This window comes from Acinonyx jubatus, chromosome X (genome assembly GCF_027475565.1).
Source record: "Acinonyx jubatus isolate Ajub_Pintada_27869175 chromosome X, VMU_Ajub_asm_v1.0, whole genome shotgun sequence".
Classification (NCBI taxonomy): Eukaryota; Metazoa; Chordata; class Mammalia; order Carnivora; family Felidae; genus Acinonyx; species Acinonyx jubatus.
In genome coordinates, this window is record NC_069389.1 from 2,391,423 (window position 1) to 2,410,553 (window position 19,131).

Here is a 19,131-nt window from a genome sequence, read left to right on the forward strand (position 1 = left end):
ATACTGAGGAAACATCTATGAAATCCCCCTCCGGTAGCTTGTGTGAGAAAACGCAACGGGAGAATTGGAGTCTCAGAAATTTACATTTCCAATATGCAAGAAATAAATGGAAACAAAGCAAACAGATTCTTTTTAAGCACAACTTCTACATCTTTAGGGTAATGAGGTTGCTACTCATTCAATGGAGATGGCCTGAAGTCACTCTGACACGTCAGAAAATAGCTTGGATGTCTGGGCAGCTACGCTGGTCACCATCAAAAGCAAGGAAGTATCTTTTTAAATTTTTTTTTTAACCTTTATTTATTTTTGAGACAGAGAGAGACCGAGCATGAACGGGGGAGGGGCAGAGAGAGAGGGAGACACAGAATCCGAAACAGGCTCCAGGCTCTGAGCCATCAGCACAGAGCCCGACGCGGGGCTTGAACTCACGAACCGCGAGATCATGACCTGAGCCGAAGTCGGACGCTTAACCGACTGAGCCACCCAGGCGCCCCAGGAAGTATCTTTTTAGAAATATTTAACTCCGATACGCAGCTGGGCCAGCCAGCAAACACTGACCTTACGATTAAGGTATGCGTTTTGAAATTCTGGAAACATTTAAGTCCCGTATACAAATGAGCCAACCAGCAAAGACTGACCCCGCAACTAAGCTTTGCATTTTGAAAATTGACCTTGGATTCTCAAATGCTATGTAGGGATTTTGCACTGGGCGCTCGCTCCGTTAGTATGTACCTTTGAATGGACTCTGCCCTCCAGTTTGCTTTAACCAGATTCTCAACGGCTCCGCCGAGTGTTGGCCTAAGAATTCTGTCGCCAAGGTTTAGGTCTGCATCATTTTTGTTAGGGTGACGAGGATCACTCCCCAAGCCCTGTTCTGTTCCTTTCTGGGTTTTTTCCTACCGACAGTCCCTGCCTCTCAAGGAATGTTTGCCCACACGTCCTCTTCTGGTCCAACCTCCGTCCTTGCAGCCAGTGCTAAGAAATCAAACGTACCAACTCCTTCAAAGGTTCCAGGATGAGTCTGCAGAATTCCCATAATGTGCTACATCTGACACTTCATCATCCTCGAAAGGAAACTCCTTCATTCTGTGTTTCAACATTTAAGAGGTTTCTGAAACTGTGATTTTAAAACATTCGAGTCTATATTCATTTATTTATGACTACCACGGTGTTATGTCCTATGGTTGTGCACCGAGAGTCTTGAGTATCTTGTGTTTTCTGTGGCAGGCTAGAGAGAAGATTTTTTTGAGGGTTGTTTGGGAACCTTGCCATTGTTAATAACACGGCTGTGCAGACACAAATACTTTATTTTCTTCCAAACAAATGACTCAGAGTTGAACCTTGCAGGCGTTGCCTGTAAACATTCATAAGCTTTGAACCCTACGAGGCTCGTGACTGATGCACCAGCCAAGGACGGGGAGCTGTTTTAGTGCTGACACGACACTCACAGCTGCACACGTGTCTCAGAATCCCCCTGCCTCACATAAGATTTCTCCCCGAACCTGTGCATTATTTGAAACTCCAAACTATTAACGAAAATGTTTTAACGTGTATTTCATAACCACCAACACTAATTTTCTTCTCAGTATTGATTAACGCCCTACCGTAGGATGCTTTTAGCAGCTTTAAAATATTATGTTATGACAGATTTTGATGACAACCTGAGGCGCCACGTTTTTAAAAGGTTTTGCCATGTTTCACAGTTTAGTCCTCTGGTTGTTAAGAAGTCAAATGAATCCATTTGGGTATACTCAAAATTAGCGAATTATGGCTCTCCCACAAATAATTAGATGCTAAAATACAGTGACTAAATTAAAGATTGTTATTCATACATAAATTAATGAATTTTTAAATGAAATATCCCACCGTTTTAAAAAGCTGTGATTATCTAATTCTAATTAATTTTCCACATGATTACAAATAACTCAAGCTTCTCCCTTCCACAATTATTTGGATGTCTTTCCCTGTACATTTCTATACTATCAGACCGTCTTAAAAATTAATTGAAACACATGAATGTTGCAGGCAAAGGTCGAAGATAGCTATTATTCCTGGCCGTATATTTTTACAGAGCGTGTACCCTGTGAGCTTATTTATTTTCATATTCACAGTGTTAAATTAAAGAGGCTGTTCCCTGCTTGCCACGGCTTGGGACTGGAGAAAGGGTAAGGTACTCCACGCATAGGTGACTGCTGGTAGCAGATGGGGACGGCTGTCTGGTGAACAGACCTTCCTTTCTTCTCAGTTTTTAGGAGGCTGATATTGTTTAAACGACACGCCCTGGAAAGCTCAGCCTCTCCCCAGCCCAGAGTATAAGGATCATTCCATGTGGGCCAGATAAGAGACTCTCACTTTCTCTTTGGTTGCGAATAATTTAGGAACAGCCACGAGACCGGTTTCTGATCAGAGACAAACATTTCCTTCTTCATATTCCTAAGAACTACGTTCCTTCCCTTTGAAGACCCGGACCCTTAGCCCCTTTCCCCTAATTCAGAATGACATATGTACCTCATTTTGCCTGTCGTTGGAATTTCCGTGTCTGTGTGGGTTCCCCGTATGTACTGAAGTAAACGTGATTTTTCTCATGCTCATCTGCCTCGTGTCAACTTGGTTCTTAGTCCAACCAGGAGGACCTTGAATGGCAGATGAAATTCTTCCTCCCCAACATCTGAAAATGGGTAGAAAGAACAAGGAAAGAAGAGAGATTTGTTTGTTTGTTTTTTAATTTTTAAAAATGCTTTATTATTTTTGAGAGAGAGAGAGACAAAATGTAAGCAGCGGAGGGGCAGAGAGAGAGGGAGACACAGAATTGCAAGCAGGCTCCAAGTTCCGAGCTGTCAGCACAGAGCCCGATGTGGGCTCGAACCCACAAGCTGTGAGATCATGACCTGAGCTGAAGGCAGACGCTCAACTGACTGAGCCACCCAGGCGTCCCAGATTTGGGGTTTTCACTGGGTTAGGGCTTGGTGCTGGGGTAAACTTCCAGCTGGCACAAAACAACAGAGAACTGGGGTTTTCTATTAGTTTTTCCTTTCCTGGAGCAGAAGGACATAGACGGGCATGAAGCGAAAAAACTATGAGGGGTACAACAGTGAGAACACGGAGTCCCACTTTTTATTCCAAAGACAAGAAGATTAAGAACTATGGCCAGACACATCCTGTGTGCAGCTTTCTCTCAATTTCCCGGTTGCATATCTGTAATTTTAATAAAAACATCAGGAGTTAGTAATTACGTAACAGTTGTGAAGGTACAAATCCCATGATTATTTTGCACGACGCATCATGGAGGCAGACATACCATGAACAGTACAGTTAGCCATCGCCACGGTAATGAGTGATAAAAACGAATGTCAGCACGTGTTCCCACTGGAAGTGGACTGCAGCCACTGGACGGCAGGTCCCAAAGGATGTATGGAAAATGGAGTGTTCACTGATTTGCGGGGAGGAGCGTCCTTCATCAACATGGCGGACACCTTGGTTCATTAAGGTGGCTTCTCCAAGCACTGTTCCTTTGCTCCCGGCGACCTAGAGACTGCAGCCAGTGTTTAAGGGTTAACTTGCTTCAAGTTAACACACTCCTTCTTTGCTGCCCTAAGGCCCTTGATCTGTAACGGAACTAATTTACTTCCTTTGAGATCTGCAGTCCGGTGGCTTTTGTGGAGTGAAGGACCTGAACGTTCCCAGGTCACAGAGACCCACAGGTCTGTTTGAAGGCCCTTGGTTTTCTGATAACCTTGGCAATCTTTGAGCACATGTTTTTGTTTTTTTAAGATCACACAAATGACTTTGCTGACCAAGCTGTGTGCATTTGTTGAGCCTGCCCTCCTGTGCAGAAAGAACAGAGTGCCTTTGCACAACATTCCCCCCACCGGCCCTGCCTTTGGGGGTTCCAAAGAACCAGACCTTGCAAAACCACTCCCTGGGCACCGAGAACCAGAACTTCTCACATAACCTCAAAGCACCAAGATAACTCTGTAGCTGAGGTCGTCGAGCCTGCCTGTTACCAGGAACATCACAGACCACTGCACTCCCTTAACTGATGAAACCCTTTAAAGACCCATGGGCCAGGCAGAAATCAGAGTTGGCTTTTGGACAGGAGTCTGCCTTCTCCCCAGGTTGCTGGCCTCCTGGGTGAAGCTGAAGTTCCTTTCCAATGAAAACTCATCTTTTGAGAATTGCTCTTTTGAGCGACAGGTGGTTCACCTGTGTTTGTTAACAAATCCTGCAAGAAATGCTCTTGGAAGCAGTGAGGAGGCCGGGGGCAGAGGTGAACGCAGCAGAAGAATGCATCAGAACCGGAAGTGGGAGGTGTTCAGAGGATGCTGGGGGAGCACGGAGGGAGGGAGTGGGGACATCAGGCTGGCTTGTCAGGAGCACAACTGTGAGGACCCTGCCTCAATGTCCCCGAAGAACTGAACGCTGACGGTGAACAGGGATCCTTGAGGCTACCAAGCACATGACCGCATCTCCCTTTGTCTTTCATTTGGACAGGGAGCTTTCCTCCTTACTCCTTGATTTGATGCACATGCTATTTTCGCCTTACACATTTTTCAGTGAAATAAATCCACGTTCGCCGAGAGGTTGTGTAATCGTGAGAGAAACAGAGTATTTCTCAGGTGCTGAGTGATGATCAAATTATTTGCAATCAGTTTCCTGACGGTTGATCTGCGGGCATCTCTGAGCGGAGTGCCCAACAGTATCGTGCTTGCATCCAAAGGGAAGAGTGGGGAGGCGGCACGGAGAGAGTGCCTCCCCAGCAGCCTGGCCCCACAGGCTCATTTCCTGCCTGCTAGAGAGCATGGCTCCTCCTTGGTGACTTACACTGCAGGTCTCTGGAACGGAGCTTCGGGTTCGGGGAAAACGTGGCCAGGGTTTTCCACCCGACTGTTTCTGTTTCCTCCATCTCTTGACTGTAGGCCACGGCATCAGTGCAGACCCCGATGGGGCAAACAGCACACACAGGATAAACATGTCCCTTGTTCATGAATGCATGAGCAAGCGAGGGAAACCAGCTTGCCTCGCACCGAGCTTTCTTTAGAACCTAGACTAGAATGTTCCAGTTCTCCGGCCACGGCTGCCCTCAAATCCCTTTTGGTGTTGCTTCAATTAAAATATTATCCATCATCAGGGCGCCTGGGTGGCTCAGTGAGATGGGTGGTGTGAGATGATGTGTCATCATCTCACAGTTCATGGGTTTGAGCCCCACCGACAGCTCAGAGCCTGGAGCCTGCTTCGGATTCTGTGTCTCCCTCTCTCTCTGTTCCTCCCTCCCCTGCTCATGCTCTGTCTCTCTCTCTCCTTCAAAAATAAATAAAAACATTAATAAAAAAATTAAAAACAAAATCCTGGCTAGAACAGCTTCAGTAGTGTGATGAGATCATCAGTCAAATGTCAGCTAACTGGAGCCCACACGTGGTTGGAAAGTAAGATCATGGACCCACTGCTTTTCTGCTTGTTTTACCTAAGAGCTGGGGGGGTCTGGAGAGGCAGACCAAAATGCAAGATCAACACTGGAGGCCTTCTTCCATTTTTGACTCTTATCATCAGGACAAAATTCATATTAGGGCGAAAGTCTTTTGTTCTCAAAAGTTCAGAAAGGAAATGAGTGCTGTGTTTGTGGGATACGCCCACATTAAAAGATACCAAAGATATGTTTTTTGAGTAAAAGAAAGAGGAAAAAGTTAGTTTGAGAAGGCATTGCACGTAATTGTGGTAATATTGCTCTCACAGTTACGATAGTAAACACGTCTCGGGGAAGGACAAAAATCTCCCACTGACGTTTTCGTACATTTTCCAGAGATCCAAGCAATCATTTCTCCTCCTCGGTGGCATCCACTTAACAGCCTAGCCCATTAAAAAAAATCCCTCTCTCTCTCTCTATATTTATATATAGAGAGATATATATATCTATATATATCTACAACAACTGCCAGTGTCAAAATAATCACTTCCGAGGGCTCGTGTCCCTGCCATAGTCCATCACAGCAAGGAAACCCCAAGAGCCTTTTCAGAGCTGACACTTGCCTTGGAGAGAACCTAACTCAGATCAGACAAAAAGGCATCGTCAGCCAGGCAGGTGTCTACAGGAGTCCAGTGGGCTCTCTCTCCTTCAGCACTATGTAGACACCAGTGCTGAGAATATTCATCATCCATTAGCATGCGTAACCATGTCCTTGGCCCTCCGGCTTGCTTCTTGTATTTATAAATGTTGCATTTGAAGACTCTTATGCAAAAATAAAGGCTGTTTACTCCCCCACGTGCGAGTTCCGGAAAGGCAGAACTGTCAGGCACTCACTGGAGAAGCGTCCGCGGGCAATTAAGAGCTGAGGGTGGAAAGAACAGCAGAGAGGGATGTCAGAGCCACGTTGAAATGTCTCATCCTTTCTGCTTCTTCCTCTGAAAAGCTCCCTGGCATAATGGCTCTAAATTATTAGCAATTTTGATAGACATTCCTCCTCCTCAACCTTCTATCTGACACATCTCATGTATTAAATATCATAACAGCAGGCCCTGGAGATAAAGACTTCGGAGAATACCATTTGAAAAACCATAAATTTTGTAATATCAAGAGCATTTTGGGGGGGGGGGCGGTAAATAAACACTTTTAAGTCATGCATACCCAGTCTTTAATAATGCTTTGCCGATGCTTGAACGAGGGCTGATATTTTCCTGGCGAAACCATGGACACACTTTTGTAAAAGACGTGTCCATCGTTTCTCATCATCATGGCAAGTTCATCTGCAAGTTAACCAGCACAGTGGAGGGTTTCAAATAAGGTAGCCACGTGGATCAGCTACACGGGCTGGAATGGATTTCTGCTGGCCTGATGTTAAGTCTGGTGACTCAGGTGCTATCAAGAAACGGAAGTTTCCATTGGTGGAAACAGAAGAAGACACATTGTTCTTTCAATTCTCCGGACTCATCGTTCCAGGGGCGCCCGGGTGATTCAGTCGGTCGAACATCCAACTCTTGGTTTCGGCTCAGGTCATGATCTCACGGTTTGTGGGTTTGAGCCCTGTGGTGGGGTCTGTGCTGACAGTGCGGAACCTGCTTGGGATTCTTTCTCCCTCTTTCTCTGCCCCTCCCCTGCTCTCTCTCTCTCAAAGTCAATAAATAAACATTAAAAAATAAAAGACGCATCTTGCCAGGAAAGGCCAATATGCATTTTTTTGCTGGGTGATTAGCTTGATGTGACAATAGGTTGCTTATTTATAATAGAACCTCAAAGCCCCCTGTGATTCTGAATATATGCCTTTCTTGACTAGGAAATTATATATTATTAAAGTGGACGGATACATTTTATATCAATACATTTTTACGGCGAGTTTACAATCTGCTGCATAATTTGTTGCATTATCTCATCTCATCTTTTTTATAACTCTATTAACATTTTATTTCTATTTTATATATTGACAAATTAAAGCTTACGGACACTCAGTAAACTGCTCAAAGACAAAAAGCCATAGCATGTGTGGATCTCGCTGTATGTCATTGGGGCTCTCCACCAGAAAGCCATTGACATTTTGGACCAGACCATTCTTTCATGGTGCACTCTAAGTAGGAAATTTTGCAGCATCCCTGGTCTCTACCCACTAGGTGCTGGAGGCATCCCACACCCCCAAAGATGAGAGCTGGGATGTCTCCTGACATTGCCAAGTGTCCCCTGGGGGCTAAAATATCCCAAGTTGAGAATCACTTGGATTATTTACGGAGACTAAAGACTAAAATAGTGCTTTCCAAAATGTCCTCCAAAGACCAGAAACTTCATTCTCCCTTGGGAATTCTTGGTGCTGCAGTTTCTCAAGTGACACCATGGCCCTACGGACTCAGAATCCCTGGGTGGGGGGGGGGGGGGGGGAGGCATCAATCTGTGTTTTTAACAACGATCCAGGTGGTTCTGATGCTCTCCCTGAGTTTGAGAAGCACTGGATTAAATTCCCTTTATTTTATAGGTTTGCAACATTCACGTGTTATAGCGGGAGAGGGAGAAAAGAAGAAAGAAAGGAAGAAAATCCTACCAGTTTTCATACAACATCAGACGCTATTTCAGTTACCTAATAGGTAATGGGTATTTGGATGAAAAGTGTCCAGGAGGAAATCTCCAATTTATACCTTAGTGCCTTTGTTTTCTTCGTCAGTAAGAGCTGTCTTACATCACAATTGTGAGATGCTAAGAATCCCGACTTGCATTTTAGTGGTCTTTGACTGGTGAATACACTGATGAAAAAAATAGGCCATCTCAGTCACCTGGTCCCTCCAAGGAGGTGCCATGGTCACTGGCTCCTCTACTGAAGATCAATTTCTGGACGACTGAGTAATGTAAAAGGGAAATAATTTGCAAATTCCTCCACAGTGAAGGGACTGCCAGGCTGGCCGTGGTGGGAGGGCGTATGAGTGTTTTTATGCCTCTGTAACAAATGAGCACATACTTGGCGGCTTAAAACAACACACATTTGTTCTTTTATGGTTCTGGAGGCCAGAAGTCCAAAGTGAGTCTTGAAGGGCAGATTCAGTCCACCTCTGCTTCCGTGAGGACATCTTCTCTCTACATTGATCTTCAAGTCCTCCTCTGATAAGGGCCCCTGTGACAACAGTGGGCCCACCTGGATAATCCAGGACCATCCCATCACCTCAAGATCCTTGATGTGATAACATACTCAAAGCCCCCTTTGCCATGGAGGGTGGCCTATTCACAGGAATCAAAGCTCAGGTTGTGGACGTCTCCGGGTGATAGTTCTGGAGGCTTAGTTCTCTTCCGTTTCCCGGATGTAACCACGAGGCAGCTGTCAAGACACTGGCAGTTTCCTCTGGAGGCCACTCTCCTTCCAAGCAAATGGGGATGCGTGTTGTTCCCGAGTCATGCAGAACCCTACTATATGGCCCAGGAAACGTTGCTGTGTGGTCCTCTGGAAGAATCACCACATGCTCTGTTTCTGGCCACCCCTTAGTCACAAATGAAAGAGGAACAGGGGTGGGAAGATGAAAGAAAACATTTGCCCATCCAGAAGACCATTTATTCATACTTCCCAGTAATCTGGCTCTTGTTAGATGTGGGGGCCACCATTCTAACCATGACTCCACTAGTAACTATCCTGTGCAATGTGTCTTCCTCTCTGTGGACTTTCTCTCATAAGTAAAACAAGCATGAGCTGCCTCAGCATGTTAGTATAATGACTTCATGAACTATTGAAAGAAAAATCCTTAACATGACGTATGCAATACTGCAGGCACTCAATGGTGGACAATAACATTTTTTGGGGGGGATTTTAAAGGCCACCAACTGAATCCATTGAATCTCCACTGTTTTCCTGTTTGCTATTCATTGTTAGTAAATAGCGCTCAGGTGCCTCATAGCTGGTAAGTCTCTGGCACAGAAATATTATCAAGTCTGGGTCACTGATTTCAACAGCTAAAATCCTGATCTAAAAAATGGGAGTAGATTTAACTAGCAAATATTCATTATCGAGTCATGTCCAGTGGGCTTGTAATTGATTTCAGAGTAAAGGAAAACAAGTCAACTGTCATTCTACCTACTGCGTGTCCCCAACAGCTAAGCACCCAAAGGGCTTGCTTGTTGGAATTGCATTTGAAATAGGGAGATTCAGAGTTGTTCTTGTGCAAGACTGCAAGCAGCTTCCCTTTAATCATATGGACCATGCCTACCATAGGGGCACCATTTTTTCATACGTCCTAGGTGTGAAGGGTGTGATTTTTCTAAAGAATGCATATCTCTTTCCATTAGCAAAGCAATACGCATTCTCATGGAAAACCTGTAAAATGATCATCACTGGGAAGAAAATCCATTTTTCAGTAATCCTTTCTCTAATAAAACCGGTGCATTTGTTAGGGTACCTGGGGGGCTCAGTCGCTAAAGCATCTGACTCTTGATTTCTCCACTCAGGTCATGATCTCATGGTTTGTGAGTTCGAGCCCCCGAGTCAGGCTCTGTGCTGACAGTGTGGAGCCTGTTTGGGATTCTCTGTCTCTCTCTCTCTCTCTGTCTGCCCCTACCCCACTTGCTCTTTCTCTCTCAAAAATAAATAAACTTAAAAAAAATCCTGGTGCATTTGTTGATCCCAGTTATTTTATTCATGTTTTACACTGTTGGTCTCATATTCTGCCTAAAGAGCTACAGACCATGGCATGGAGTGGGAATTAATGACAGTAAATTTATCCAGTGATGGAGGGCATGATTATATGGATTGTTCTATATAAAAATTACTTATAAATAGTAAGGCATCCTCTATGTTTAAAGATTTGTATTCAGCACTCCCAAGTGCCTAGAGCTGTTTTAGGTGTCAGGAACAGAGACAACCGATATATTGGTTAGTTTTAAAGGAAAGCTGGAATGGTGAAGCATCCAGTATATTTCTAGGCTCCTGGGAAGCATGTGGGAATCGCTGACGAGTACTGCTTGCAATGCAAGCAACTTCTGAGACCGGTTACTGTTTCTGAGGCAGAGATCACTATGTGTGATGTGATCTCGTTCTTATTTTCGCCCTGGTTTTTCTCATTTTTACATTGTTTTCCTTTATACTCAGGGAGGGAAAAGTGGTCTGCTGTGTTCTCTCTATACCAACAGTTTTATTTTCTTCGAAATCTGTGTTGAATCTGGTGACCTTGTTTTCCATCTGTTTTGTTGCTTGGCTCACTCCTGCCTCACTTATGTGCAATGTAAGCCATGTGATCTTCTGAGAAAATGACGTTTAACTTAAGCCCCTAAGTGCAGGACTCTGCACATAGACAAGGACATCGTCATCTGCTTTTCAACGTGTGGGATATTTACATGCTCGATGTAGCACCTTCCTGCTACACCTCTCCTGTGAGCAGACTCATTTATCACTACAGTGACATACATGGTGGTCAAAAGCAATAAACGAGCACTTGCCGCAACTTGCAAATGGAACCGTGTTGTATTGTAATGCCAGGAAATATTATATGGCAATCAAAAGAAATCAGGCAGGACAAAGCCTAATAATGTTCAGGAAACTTTGCAATGCATTACAGGAAAGAAATGAAATTGCTAAAACAGCACAAGCTGTAGATCACACTTTTATTTCATTTTCAATATTGATTTTTGAGAGAGAGAGAGACAGAGCACGAGTGGAGGAAGGACAGAGAGAGAGGGAGACACAGAATCCCAAGCAGGCTCCAGGCTCCGAGCTGTCAGCACAGGGCCTGATGGGGGGCCTAACCCACGAACCCTGAGATCATGACCTGAGCCGAAGTTGGACACTTAACTGACTGACCCACCCAGGCACCCCAAGGTGAATTTCTTGAAGGCACTGTGGCAGGAAAAAGGAATGAAGTACGTGTAGTAAGTATTTACAGCTTGTTGTTAAGGTCAGTGTGTGTGTGTGTGTGTGTGTGTTGGATGGTGGGGGATAAAGGGAGATAAAGGGGATGAACGAAAAAGGGAAGGAGGAAGGGAAGGAGAATAAAAGAAGCAATGTGTGGGCCAGTAATGAGCATATGTCATAAATCAAGAATTACTATTTCACTTCCATGCAATGAGTTCACATTCTAAATGGGGGCGGAGGCACCACTGAAAGCATGAAATGATGGGAATTCTAATAGGAAGAAGGTCTTCAGGTTGTGCAAGGCTCTGGTCGGCTGAAATTTGAGAAGCATGGCTCTGGGCTGTCATTCCAGGGATGGGAAGTGTTGTAGTGCAAGGAAAAAAGAGGACATAATCTGAATGAAGAAGTGTTTTGAGCACGAGAGTTTTGACTTCTAGTTTGGGTGGGTGTCCGTGTGTTCATCTCCCATGTCCTTCTCTTCCTTCTTCTCCATATGACATTTCACCCACACACATGTAGAATTTAAGGCTGGCATGTATGCCTACTATGTGTCTCTGACGTGCAAAGTTATTCTGTCTGATTTGCACAACATTATTTGTAAGATCTTTCCATGTCAACAAATTGCTAATGTGTTCTCATATTACACTTTGTTCTTATAGAAATGTGTTAATTCATGTCTTAATTTATGTGTGTGTAAGGTTTTCCAAGGAGATGGAGGACATCTTCAAACTTTTGTCATCAGACGCATCTATTACACGTTTTGACCCTATGTAATTTATCTTATCTTTTAATGATTTTGGTTTTTTAAAATTTTTTAATCATCATTTATTTTTGAGAGACACAGAGTGAGCAGGGGAGGAGCGGGGAGGAGGGGGGGCAGATGTGCTGACAGCAGAGAGCCTGACTCAGGACTCCAACTCATGCACCACGAGATCATGACCTGAGCTGAAACCAAGATTCAGACGCTCAACCCACTGAGCCACCCAGGTGCCCCTAAAGATTTTATTTTAAAGTAATCTCTACACACAATGTGGGGGTGGAACTCACAACCACAAGATCAAGAGTCACATGCTCCACTGACTGAACCATCCAGGTGCCTCAACCATATGCAATTTAAAAGTTAAGCAGGTGGTTACTTATTTGTACTTTACGATCCTTCAACTACTAGCAATAGTTTTGTTTTTTTTTAATCTTAATGCCATCATGGAATTTTGAAGGAAATAGTGAAATTTCTCTTTGGACGTTGTGTTTTTGATGTTGGGCATCACAATTAATGCAACATAAATATTTTAACCCGCCCCATGCGACGTTCCACGTTCTATTTTGAGAAATCTGATCGACAAGCTGGTAATTGCATTGGACACGGGCTTTCAATCAAGTTGGGCACAAGCTGAGCTTCAGTGGTTTCTGGAGGACCATGATAATTAATCATCGACTTTCCCATAAGATAATACTCCAACATCCCCTGGAGACACCTAAGTATATATCAACCTCTTCCTGGGAAGGGTTAGTTACTCTGAGAGCATAAGCCTGTAATTGTATCCTTTTGAATTTTACAAGTGTGCCTTGTCAAAAGGCTCCCCTATGGTGACTTTTCTTTTCCCCTTGGAGAAGAGTCAGATTAATTACTGTTCATCACCTTCCTGCCGGGTCCCCTCCCTAACACGGAGCAAGAATCCATCATTGGCATTCGACTTGCACATTTTCTTCAAGCCACAGTCGATGTGCACAGACTGGTTTTAGCATTGACCTACCACAAGTTCTGCATAAGAAATAAAGATATGATTTAGGGTTACTCTCACTGTGGTGATGATGGCAGAGAGACGTATAAGAAATGATAAATGAGTCCTCCAGATTCTACACTGTCAGGGGCCATGATGTTCCGGGAATGAGATCTTGGAGCAGCTAAATGGAGAAGACAGATGTAAAGCGGGATAGGGGACGACACACAGGTTAACAGTATTGCCCAGTAGAACATTCTATCAATGGAGAGAGAGGGACATGTGGGTGCCAGTTTCACCAAGAAACCCACAATTCTGAAGGAAGCAGTAAGGTGGAGGAAGGGGTCTGCAAACCAGTGTGAAGGACGGGGCATGCATTGAATCCATTCGTCTTTGGTAAGCATTAAATCTGCACGTTCATGCACCATGCATCTGTGTCAATGCAGGGCTTTTGCAATGCAAGCCCTCCGCATGCAGGCTTTCATGTCTATTAGGCTGACTGAATGATAACGCTCTTTGTTAGACTATTTTCTCTTTGGGAAGCTTTGTGGAGAGCCATGTATATATGCCACCCACCTGGAAAGCAAGTTTGAAAGAAATAGGGCATCTTCCTATTTTGACATCTAGACAATCCCATGAGTGGGGGGATAGTGTATATTATCCTCATGCTATCAACGAGACAGATGTGTTTAGCTTCTTGGAAGGAGGGTAGGAAGGGAAGAAGGAAGGGAGAAAGGAAGGAAGGGAGGGAAGAAGGAAGGGAGGGAAGATGGAAGGGAGGGAAGAAGGAAGGGAGGGAGGAAGAAAGGGAAGAAAGAAGGAAGGAAAGAAGGAAGGAGGAGGGAGAGGGAAGGAAGGGAAAGAGGGAAGAAAGGAAGAAATGGGGGAAAAGGAAGGGAGGGAGGAGGGAAGGGGGAAGGAAGGAAGGAAGGAAGGAAGGAAGGAAGGAAGGAAGGAAGAAGAGAGTGAGGGAAGGAGAGAGTGAGGGAAGGAAGGAAGGAAGGAAGGAAGGAGAGAGGGAAGGAGAGAGTGAGGGAAGGAAGGAAGGAAGGAAGAAGAGAGTGAGGGAAGGAGAGAGTGAGGGAAGGAGAGAGTGAGGGAAGGAAGGGAGGAAGGAAGGAAGGAAGGAAGGAAGGAAGGAAGGAAGGAAGGAAGGAAATAGGTATGCAGGTAGGTAACAGGGAGGAAGGGCATTTTCACCAGACACAAAAGGATCACCCTGGTTGTGAAACAGAGTGAAAATGGAAATCTTGGTTTTTTCGTCTGTCATCATTAAGATGCCCCCAAAGGAAGGAGAATATGTACTTGGAGACAAATAGGAAAGTGTGATGTTAAAATGGGATTTTGCAAATTAGCCTCATTCTTTTCAGGGCAGGAAAGCATGGTAAGCTTAAAACTCAGAACGATCGTGGGCATTGAATGGAAAGCAAGGAGAGAAAGCCAGTGTTGCGATCTGAGAGGGAAAGGAGATACTGGATGGATACAGGGGAGCCACCGTCAGTGAGTCAGCCGATTTTCTCAGAGTCAAAACGTGGCCAAGCACGTGGCTGGTGGAATGAGCACAGTTGGCTGAGCAAACTTGTGGGGCATCAGTGGGCAATGAGAATAAAACAGAGACAGAGGGGGAAGGTCCGGTTCGTTCCTTGGGACTCAAGAGCCAAGTGTCCTTGGGGACATGGTGGAAAATTTGCTGAGTTGCTAAGCTTAGTGAAGAGTTTCTTTGGGTGTTGATGGCCAGGTGCACGTTGGTTGGGGACTCGGTGTGGTCGAGAATATTTGCTTCGAGGGGCTTCATGAATTGCCTCCTCTTTTGGTTGGCAATTTCATCCTGCACGGATGTGCACTGAGTTCACACTGAATTGTCAAATGTCTGTGACATAGGAAACCATCTGTGGGCTAATGGGCACCGATAGCGACCTTTGAGAGACACATTTCAGTAAGAATTAGTGAGTGCCTCGTGTTAGAATCACGTTGCCTATTCGATACAGCCCAATAGCAGTGACCTCAAGTAGAAGCCGGACTCCACATTCACCTGCTTAAAATAATGATAATAATATACGGGGCGCCTGGGTGGCTCAGTTGCTTAAGCTTCCAACTCCGGCTCAGGTCATGATCTCATGGCTCACGAGTTCGAGCCCCGCGTCAGGCTCGGTGCTGACAGCTCAGAGCCAGGAGCCTGCTTGGGATTCTGTGTCTCCCTCTTTCTCTGCCCCTCCCCCACTCTCTCTCTCTCTCTCAAAAATAAATAAAACATTTGAAATAATAATAATAATATACTAAAATGAAGAAGAAGGAGAGAGAAGCAGACAGAGACAGGATACAAAGGAAGACCAAATATTTCTAGCCTGTGATGGGTGGACGGGTAAACCGAAGTTTATTTTATTTATGGTTTTAGTTATTCTCCTGGGTTATCACCATAAATCTGCAGAATATCCTTATATATTTCTTTCTTGATGTATTCACTACAGAAAGGACTGCATTTATGACACTTCCCAACAGCCCTGAGCCCCTCGTCTTCAGACCAAGAGTCACCAGCTACTCATACTCTGATTCTTGTGGCTCAGATTCCACACGCCCCCTCCCCAAAACATGAATATGTAGCAACAGAGGAGAATCACCTGGGACGTAGTTTCATCCTATCGTTGAATAAGACTAAACCGGGAGGGGGAGGGCGGATTCGTTTTTAGAGCAGTTCGAGGACGTGTAGACCTGTATGGAGGGAATTGGGTTTTACAGCAAGATAAAACATGTAAAACCAGCTTTAGAGTATATTTAACTAAGAGGCACAGGAAGTCCCAGCTCTGTGACTAATTTGCACTGCTGTGTCCCTGATTAGGCTGGGGGAGGTTGGGAGATGTCATCCCTGTAGTTATGTGGACCTTCAGATATGCCATCAAAGGAAAGGGGCCAAGGTTTTGTCTCCTCCGTTTTGGGGGCTCATATTGCTAAAGAGCCTTTTGCATACCCATCAGATAATTTTAAAATGTGCTTAAGGATCATGTTGATTTACCTAAGCAGACATAGCCTATGGGGGGAAATCTAGTCTCTCCTTAAATACTGCTGTGATGCTTTGAATTGTGCCATAGTCACAGCCCCTCCAAAATAATCCATATGTTGAAGCCCTAAACCCAGGATATATCTGCAGAATGTGGATATATCTGCAGACTGGGTCTTTAAAGAGTGGAGTAATGGGATGCCCGGGTGGGTTAGTTGGTTGGGCGTCTGACTTTGGCTCAGGTCACGATCTCACGGTTCGTGGGTTTGAGCCCCGCGTCGGGCTCTGTGCTGACAGCTTGGAGCCTGGAGCCTGCTTTGAATTGTCTCCCTCTCTCTCTGCCCCTCCCCCAGGCATGCTCTCTCTCTCTCTCTCTCTCTCTCTCTCAAGGATAAATAAACATTAAAAAAAAAGAGGGGATTAAGGTGAAATGAGGTCATTAGGATGGGCCCTGATCCCCTAGGGCTGGGGTCCTTAAAAGAAGAGATCAGGACACAGACATGCCCAGAGGGATGACCACATGAGGACACAGGGAGAACACATTATGTACACGCCAAGGAGGAACCAGCCTCGGCCTCACCTGGATCTAAGATTTCCAGCCTCAGCCCCGCCTGGGTCTCGGACTCGCAAACTCCAGGACTGAGAGAGGACACATGTGTGTTGTTGAAGCCGCTTTGCCTGTGGGACTCTGATACAGCAGCACTAGGAAAGTACTAGGCTTGCTGAGCTGTTCTTTAGGGTAATGTTATATGTAAAAACAAATGATGTTTCTGGGAGAACAATGACACACACACAATCAGCACACACAAAGCATGCTTCTCTCTGATTCTTCTTGCTTTGTGGCAAGAGTGTGTTTGAAGCTAGCAATGAAATAAAAGAGGGAAATGGGCTGCTCTCTCTGCCTTTCTTTCTTCTGTTTCTAATGAACTGCATTTCTGGGGCTCAACGTTTACAAGTATAAAGAGAGACACAGTTTTGAGAACCCCGTGTCAACAGCGCACGGTGAGTAGGAAGAAATCCGCTGTGCTTTTCAGCTTCAGCTTGCGGATGCTTTGGCCACGTCGCAAAGTCCTTCCAGGAGCCCAGAACGCTGATGTCATGCAGCCACCAGTGCAGGAAGCCTCCTTCCGATTCTCTCCACACAATTACTGTGAACACCCTGAGTGAATACCAATTAGGAGATGGGAGAGGCTGGCTCCTTCCTGCTCTCCCCGCAAAGATCCGGAAGCTTCTACTCAGAGGCAGAAAAGTTGGGGAAAGAACACTGTATCTCCTGCCCGGAGAGATTCAGGCGGAAACAATTAGAAGCATAATTGAGGATGCTCTCGGAGCTTCTCCGCATAGACCTACTCAAGGCTTTGCAGGAAAGCGTGCAATGAAGGGAAGTTTTGGCTTTTCTGATTTTATTCATGAAGGAGATTTGAGAGAGATCACACGTTGATAACTATGAGGGCAGTTTGCTGTGAAAACGTCCCACAGGTGTCCTTTGGCATGCCTCATTATGTGTGCCGACACCCATCACCAGCCACTGGTGACTCAACTACGTAAAAACGGGATGTTCCTTCACAAGTGGGGTGGGAGGCAAGAGCTGCACAACAGGAAAGGCTCTGATGTGCGGCATAAACCTGGACCACGGCGTGGAGCACAAGGCCCAGGGTGCACGCACACGCTTTCCACCACGTGAATGCACCTCCCCTTGAACGAGGCATGGGTTCTGCGAACCTATTTGGGACACATCACTCTACGTCGCGGGGGGCACGTTTTAGGTCTGTTCACTTCTCATTCTCACTTGCATTATTTAGAATTTATCTCCTGGGGGGAAAAATGTGTTTTTCATGGCAGATGATACAGATCAAAGTTCAGGGCTTTTCCATTCAATCCTGAGATTTTTGTTACATACATGACGCGAAAAGTAATATTTCTCTATTGTGATGTATTATTATAGGTAAATTACTATTCCTGTATCACATTGTCATGTAAATTAATGTTTATATTATATAATTATATAAACTAATATCGATACACTATATTATATATAATTAATGCTTATATATTATATGATTGTGTACAAATACATATGTGATTATATATAATGTATACATTATATAATCATGTAAATTAATATCGATACACTATATTATATATAATTAATGCTTATAATTATATGACTATAAATTAATACTTACATATTATGTGATTATATATAAATCAATGTTTATATTATATAATTATATAAATTAATATCAATACACTATATTATATATAATTAATGCTTATATATTATATGATTGTGTATAAATACATATGTGATTATATATGTTTACATTATTTAATTATGTAAATTAATATCGATACACTATATTATATATAATTAATGCTTATAATTATATGATTGTGTATAAATTAATACTTACATATTATGCGATTATATATAAATTAATGTTTATATTATATAATTATATAAATTAGTATCGACACACTATGTTATATATAAATAAATGGTTACATATTTTATGATTGCATATAAATTAATACTAACATATTATGTGATTATATATAAATGTTTATATTATATAATTCTATAAATTAATATTGATATACTATATATAAATTAATACTTATGTGTTATACGATTGTATATAAATTAATACTCATATATTATGTAATACTTAACATTTATATATTATGTTAATAATTGCATATAAATTAATATTTCTGTTATATGGTTATATAAATCAATATTAATAGAATAGTTATATGATGCATTATATGTGTTAACATGATATATTAATTATGATGATTACATTAGAATGATGTGTTATATATTATGTAAAGTATAATTATGTATTTTTGTTTTATATGTATGTGTATATATGCTCTATATACATACATATAGAGGAGTTCACATTACATGATTTTTGCATGTTTATACACATAAACTCATAAATATATACATATCGATGAAGAATATGTGATTCTATGTAGTTCTTAGCTATAATAATGAGCAGATGACCTTTTTATCATGTTCCCAAATACAGTGAGCACATGTCTGTTCCAGGAAACTACGGTGGGATCTTCACCTTTATAAAGAAACCGGGATATGACAATGTTTATG

General features: G+C 43.5%; 1 long non-coding RNA gene across 1 annotated transcript in view; it reads right to left on the reverse strand.

Moving 5' to 3' along the window:
• Positions 1-313: 313 nt before the first annotated feature.
• The window catches only part of LOC128311542 (uncharacterized), a 200,107-nt gene continuing 181,289 nt past the window's right edge, over positions 314-19,131 (reverse strand). The window contains exon 4 of the long non-coding RNA XR_008289991.1: positions 314-2,668. This is a non-coding gene — a long non-coding RNA (uncharacterized LOC128311542). The remainder of the gene's footprint in view (positions 2,669-19,131) is intronic.